The 6,859-nt window shown below is 39.4% G+C and overlaps 1 protein-coding gene across 1 annotated transcript in view; it reads right to left on the bottom strand.

Annotated features, from left to right (window-relative positions):
• Positions 1-1,367: 1,367 nt before the first annotated feature.
• The window catches only part of ZNF644 (zinc finger protein 644), a 129,048-nt gene continuing 123,556 nt past the window's right edge, over positions 1,368-6,859 (bottom strand). The window contains exon 10 of the transcript XR_007126389.1: positions 1,368-2,612. The gene's annotated coding sequence lies outside the window, so the exon portion shown is untranslated. The remainder of the gene's footprint in view (positions 2,613-6,859) is intronic.

The raw sequence follows: 6,859 nt of genomic DNA, 5'->3' as shown, positions 1-6,859 counted from the left end.
GGACCATTGGTGAGGACAGAATAAAGACACATCATCTAAGAGAAGCTCATAGGATTTGGGGATCTCTAACCTGAAACCAAAAGGAAAAACAAAACAAAATCCTTATGCCTGTTTTGAGTTTAGTTTTTTCTAGTTTCTCAATTTTTAAGATTTTATTTACTTGACAGTGAGTACCCAAGTGGGGTGGGTAGCAGAGGCATAAACAGACTCCCCACTGAGCAGGGAACCCAAAGCAGGACTGGATCCCAGGACCCCAAGATCACGACCTGAGCTAAAGGCAGATGCTTAACTGAGTCACCCAGGTGCCCCTCCTTTGAACATATTTAAAGTAGTTGATTTGAGATTTTTTCCTACATAGTCCAATACCTGGGCTTTTCCTGGACACTTTCTATTGGATTAAAAAAAATTTTTTTGAGGGGCGCCTGGGTGGCTCAGTGGGTTAAGCCGCTGCCTTCGGCTCAGGTCATGATCCCAGGTCCTGGGTTCGAGCCCCACATCGGGCTTTCTGCTCAGCAGGGAGCCTGCTTCCTCCTCTCTCTCTCTCTGCCTGCTTCTCTGCCTACTTGTAATTTCTCTCTGTCAAATAAATAAATAAAATCTTTAAAAAAAAATTTTTGAGAAATCATACTTTGTTTCATAGCATGCCTCACTGTTTTTAGAAAACTGGATATATTGATTATTATAATGTGGCAAGTTTGGAAATTAGTTTCATTCTCTCTCCTTAGGGTCTGTGGTTTAATGACATTTCTGAACTAATCCTATAAAACTACATCCCTTCCTATGTGAAGCCACTGCAGTTTCTGCTTGGTTGGCTTAGTGGTCAGCTAATAATTGCACAGAGGTTTCCTTAAAGGCCTGGAACCCACAGAATATTGGCTTTTGCTAAGGGATTTTGAATGTGTGTTGAGGTATACCTACAGCACACCATCAGGCTTACAACTGTGTTAGCTTTCTTTCTGATTGTGCAGAGCCTCAAGGTCAGCCAGAGGTGATAGCTTAGGGCCTTCTTGAGTATGCACACAATGCTATACATGTGTGTGGCTTTCTAGATTTCCATGTAGAGAGCTTCTCTAAGCCCTTAACAACACTTCATTCCCCAGTCTTTTCTCCCAAGCTTTTTCATCAAGGTATTGTTTGCCCCAACTGTTATTCCTCCTTGCAGCAGTAACTAAAATGTCTTCCTGTAAATATATTTTTTTAAGATTTTATTTATTTATTTGAGAGAGGACAGTGAGAGAGCATGAGAGGGAGAGGGTCAGAGGGAGAAGCAGACTCCCCGTGGAGCAGGGAGCCCGAAGCCGGACTCGATCCCTACACTCTGGGATCATGACCTGAGCCGAAGGAAGTCGCTTAACCAACTGAGCCACCCCAGGCGCCCTCCCTGTAAATATTTCACCATCAAAACTGAGTTTTGAGTCAGGTAATATAAAGTCACTAGACAGTTCAAATTATGACAATTCGTTGTGAACAGAGTCCACTCTGCTCCCCAAGGTACCTAGAATGTGGGCTGTTATTTTCAGGCTGCAGCTAAATTGCAGTTAGAAAGGGTGATACTATTTCCACCCAGCTTTTCTTGAGACACTTATTCTTGGAATGAGTGATAGTAGGGACAGTCACCATGCTGGGAGAATGCCCAGAACATACAGAAGGGCTACATAATTATGTTCAAGAAAAAGCCCAGCTAAAGTCCAAGCCGAGAGCTAGTAGTAACCACCAGTCTTATGAATGAATGAGTTTTTGGCACACTTGCCATTGAGCAGCCCTAGTTAATAGTAACTAGGAGAGGGCTGAGTATTCCCCTACTGAGCCCTGCTCAAACTGCAGTTCAAGGCTAAAAACAATGTTATGGTTTTATCATTTATTCAGTGAAAACTGTATATATTTAAGGTGTACAACTTGGTGTTTTGACATACATATACATAGTGACATGATTATTAGAGTCAAGTGAATTAACATACCCATGTCTACATATAGTTACCTTTTTTTTGTGGTCAGAGCCCCTGAAATCTACATTCTGAGCAAATTTCCAGTATTCACTACAGTTTTAAGAGCTATAGTCATCACCTTGTACATTAGCTTTTCAGACTTACTGATCCTATGGGACTGCAATTTCATACCCTTTGACCAACATCTCCCCATTTTCCCCACTTGGTAAAGACCATTCTACTTTCTACTTCTATATATCCAACCTTTTTTAGGATCCACATATAATAAGGTTATGCAGTAGTTTTCTTTCTGTGTCTGGCTTATTTCACTTGGCATAATGTCCTCCAGGTTCATCCATGTTGTTGCAGATGACAGGATCTCCTTTTTAAGGTTAGATGATATTCCATTATATATACATATACATACAGTATTTTATAAACATATACAAATGTATATATTAATATATATACATACATATTAAGATCTGTTAAAAAACACAGAAAGCTGGTCTCAAATGACCCAGAAACAATGGATGAAAAGTGGCAAGAATAACATGCTGGTGGTTCTCTTCAGAGTCCACATCCTACTTGTGGCCAGGGGTGGGCCAGGGCAAAGCTGGCACAACCAGGCCCGAATGCTTGCTTGAAGACCCCCATTCACTCTCCTGCTATAGGATGGTGGAGGACCTGTGAACAGCAACACAGGTCAAAGTTACATTGTGGGTGGGAGACTCCAAAGCTGAGGAAGTTTTGCATGGTCACTGCAGAAAGACTGGCTAATACTCACCAGCATGTGACAGTTGTTGATCTTTTCTAAAGTTACCGTCCTCCAGACTCTTAAAAATGAAAAACACTGTTTGGTGTTACATTCCTTTGGAGCTAATAGAAAATGTATGCTTAACTAGCTTGCAATCCTTGCAAACGTGTAGTTTTCTCAAATCTTCCCCAAGTAGATGGAGAGTAGTTTGGATTAAAAATCCATATATTTGAGGCTAAAGAGTTGACTACAGCATTTAAAAACTTTTTTTCTGGTTTTTCTAGTTCCCTACTATTAGAAGCCAGGGGATAGTTCAATGTGCTTTTTTATGTATTTTACAAATTTACCTTGTTTCCAATAGTTCATAGTTAATTATTAAGTTGAACCACACCCATGACCATTTCTGTAGGTCAAAAATGGCTGAATATCAGCAATTTCACATGGTTCTATCTAATTCTTATTCACAGTATAATTATATTATATTATAATTATACTGTGAATAAGAATTAGATAAATGGATCAGCACTTGGTACAAACACCCAATTTACTTCTATATTTCTACTTACCTTCTGATGTTTTCACCCTGGTCCACCTCAACTTAATATTTATCAAAATTTCCCTCATCTTTTCTTTATCCCATGAAACTTATTTCAATTTCTCCCAAAATACAACTTATAAATGATAGTTTCAGAAAAGTCATGCTACTACTAATTTTTTTCCTTAATTTCAGAGGAGAATAAAAATGTAATGTTAAGGCAAATGATCAGGAGGACCTCTGTATGTTTTTTCATCTCTTCCTTGGGCACAGATTGTGATGTTGTGTTAGTGTGTCTTCATATATGGACTAGAGTTTGCTTTTCTCTTCATCCTTCTTCCCATCCTCTTCTACTCTATCAGTGACATGTTATGTCAGCCCTTTCAGAACCAGCCAATGAATTGGATTCATTAGCCAAAAGCAATGCAGGATAGCTCTGCTAACTCACAGTAATTAAGTAATTAGTTGTTACTGTCGGGCAAGAATTCACTGAAAAAGTAAATGGGGAGAATGACCTTAGATGTGTGGTATATAAAACTCATTGACTTATTGAGGTATTCATCAACTATGATTATTATTTAAACAATTAGCCAAAAAAAGAAACCACCAAACAATCTAACAAAAAATTTTTTACTAGGACCATGGTGATGACCTATTTGAGTTTAAATTCTCTTCCAGTGATAAGAGAAAATAAAAATTTCATGTAATATAAATATGTGTGAGCATTTCTACACCCTGCCCAGCTTAAGTCAAATACTAATGGACTGGTCGTAATTCATTTTGACAGATTCCACAATGGCTCACCACAGAAAGCACCTATCACCTACTTATTGAATAAATACATATTAATTATTGGCAGGGGCTCTGAGACTGGACAGTTGACATTTCATGTTACCAGTGTTATTCAGTATTGTATAATGGGGAGGATATCCATGTGAAAGTTCACTGTAAATAGCAATATAAGTGTTATCCTGAACACTATTAGTTCAGAATGAATATTAACCATGCCATGATTGGAATGACTGTGTTCTAAGAATCCATTTGCTTTCTCTCTGAAGGTTCAGGAGGATTTTTGCTAAATGGTTTTGTCTTTTAAATACAAAGAGCAGGAATTCTTAAGTAAATGTTAAAGCAACTAGATTTACCAATTCCTACCTAAGATTTATGGTCAGGAACCCGAGGCATTTGGGAATTCTGGCACTGGGGAAGTTAATGCCATTCTGTTTTCCAAAAAGTCTGCTACAGAAAGACTTAAGATACGAGATAAAATTTATGCTGGGGTTATAAAGATATGTGAAGGTCTAAGAATGAAGTAAGGAGGTAGTGGCCATAAACGGTTATGTTAATGTAATGGCTCTACTGTTTCCAAAAATAAGCAAATTGAGAAATTCTTGAACTGCAATGAAATGTAGCCAGGCTTTTAATGAAAGGTAAACACTGTTTCTCAGTGCATTAACAGTCTTTTTAACACCAAAAATAATAAAATCCACCAAAAATACTATAAACATGCCTCCAAATGATTTTTCTATTCTGAAGGTTGTGCTTACTGCTTCTAAGAACCAGTTCTGTTGACCTATAAGCATTTCGTTTGCTGTTTATAGCAGTGAGAACATACACAGGACTGGGTGATATTACTACAAAGACCAGTATCATGGGGGAATCTTCTGTTACATAATATAGTCTTCAGTAGGATTTAAAAATCACAGCTCTCAGTTGGAGAAGCCAGGTGTTTGTTAGGCATGCCTTTTTTATTTCATTTGCCACAAGGTGGGAGTGAGAAGTTCTACTTCATAATGACAATGGTGGCTGTCATTGAATGACACAAAGCAAGGTTTCTGAACTTTGGTGTTTTATTGTATACCTGACATTAGGACCACTCATGTGCAAGAGGCAACTGTGTACCTCTTCCCAACTTTGCTTCAGTGATATCATTTTGGTAGCTTGCAACTGCATGGTGGGGGTATTTACATCATAGAAATTAGCAAATGCCACAAATCAAACACCTGCTTACCAACCCCACTTCCACTCCTCCACCCCCAAACCCACACACTCCTTGCCTGGAAAACCAGATAGTAAAACATTTACCAGCACACTACTGCACAGAACTAAATCTTCGTGAACATATTCTTACACGGACTCTATAATTTTACAGATACAAGAGAATGTGGCTTTTAACAGGCTATTTGAATGAGGTTGAAAATTTTCAATCTAAAATGCTATCGATATCTTCCTGGGTCTATACCAGCAAAAACAGACAGTTCAATCTTGGTCAGGCATCCTAGTTCTCAGAATTCCAGTTCCCCAGGTCCAAGCCCTCATTGTAATGTACCTGGCATTCATCTAATACCCTAGCGTTCTCAGAGCCTCTAAGAACAGCCTGAATCTTCTGGAAGTCAAATGCCATTTGATGAAAAACACTGACAGTGTGATAAAAATACTCCATTGATGCCAAATGTTTGTTTGAAATTTTATCCAGGAAACGGCTGTTCCATTTTATGTATAACTGTATACATAAATCATAGATGCCAATGAGAATCGGACTCAATTCAAAACTATGTCAACTGACAACGCTAAAAATGAAGACTTCTTTGCTTTCCAAAAGCAGTTAGAACATTTCCAAAGAGTTTAATTAGCTCAGTGCTGTCAATATGTTGATCTGTACATGTCTTTTTTTTAATTAAAAAAATTTTTTTTAAAAAGATTTTATTTATTTATTTGACAGGGACAGATCACAAGTAGGCAGAGAGGCAGGCAGAGAGGGAGAGAGAGAGGGAAGCAGGCTCCCTGCTGAGCAGAGAGCCTGATTTGGGACTCGATCCCAGGACCCTGAGATCATGACCTGAGCCAAAGGCAGCGGCTTAACCCACTGAGCCACTCAGGTGCCCCTAAAAAAAACTTTTAAAAAAGATTTTGAGAGAGAGAGAGAGAGTGCAAGCGCATGAGCGTGCATGCACAAGCAGGGCGAACAACAGGCAGAGGGAGAGGGAGAAGCAGGCTCCCTGCTGAGCAGAGATCCCAGATGTGGGACTTGATCCCAGAACCCTGGGATCATGACCTGAGCTGAAGGCAGTTGCTTAACCAACTGAGCCACCCAGGCACCCCCCACCCCATTTTTGTGGGTATGTATTTCCACGTTTCTCTCTCGTTATTTTTTTTTTTTTTTGAAGATTTTATTTATTTGACAGACAGAAATCACAAGAAGGCAGAGAGGCAAGCAGACAGAGAGGGGGAAGCAGGATCCCTGCTCGGCAGGGAGCCCAACGTGGGGCTTGATCCCAGGACCCTGGGACCATGACCTGAGCTAAAGGCAGAGGCTTTAACCCACTGAGCCAGAAAGGTGCCCCTCTCTCTCGTGTTATTAGGTGTTTGGGCTAATTACTCCCCAACTCAAAGACATTCTAATTCTTGTGTAATTACTCACATCTCTTATTGCAGGGCTACCTATGTATGTCACAGACAGACTAAAGTATCTTGAGTGATAGTAATGACTTTTTAAAAGACTTCCATAGAATAAAATTCACTCAGGAATGCACTTCAATTCACAATATTCTTTCTCATTCTTTGCCCAAATCCTTCACACTAAAGAGTATGGCCATTTCTTACTGTTTGAGCTCAGGGGAGAAAGAATAGCTGGTCCACATC

Source organism: Lutra lutra, chromosome 4 (genome assembly GCF_902655055.1).
Source record: "Lutra lutra chromosome 4, mLutLut1.2, whole genome shotgun sequence".
In the NCBI taxonomy this organism is placed as follows: Eukaryota; Metazoa; Chordata; class Mammalia; order Carnivora; family Mustelidae; genus Lutra; species Lutra lutra.
This window is presented reverse-complemented; position numbering and strand designations above follow the sequence as displayed.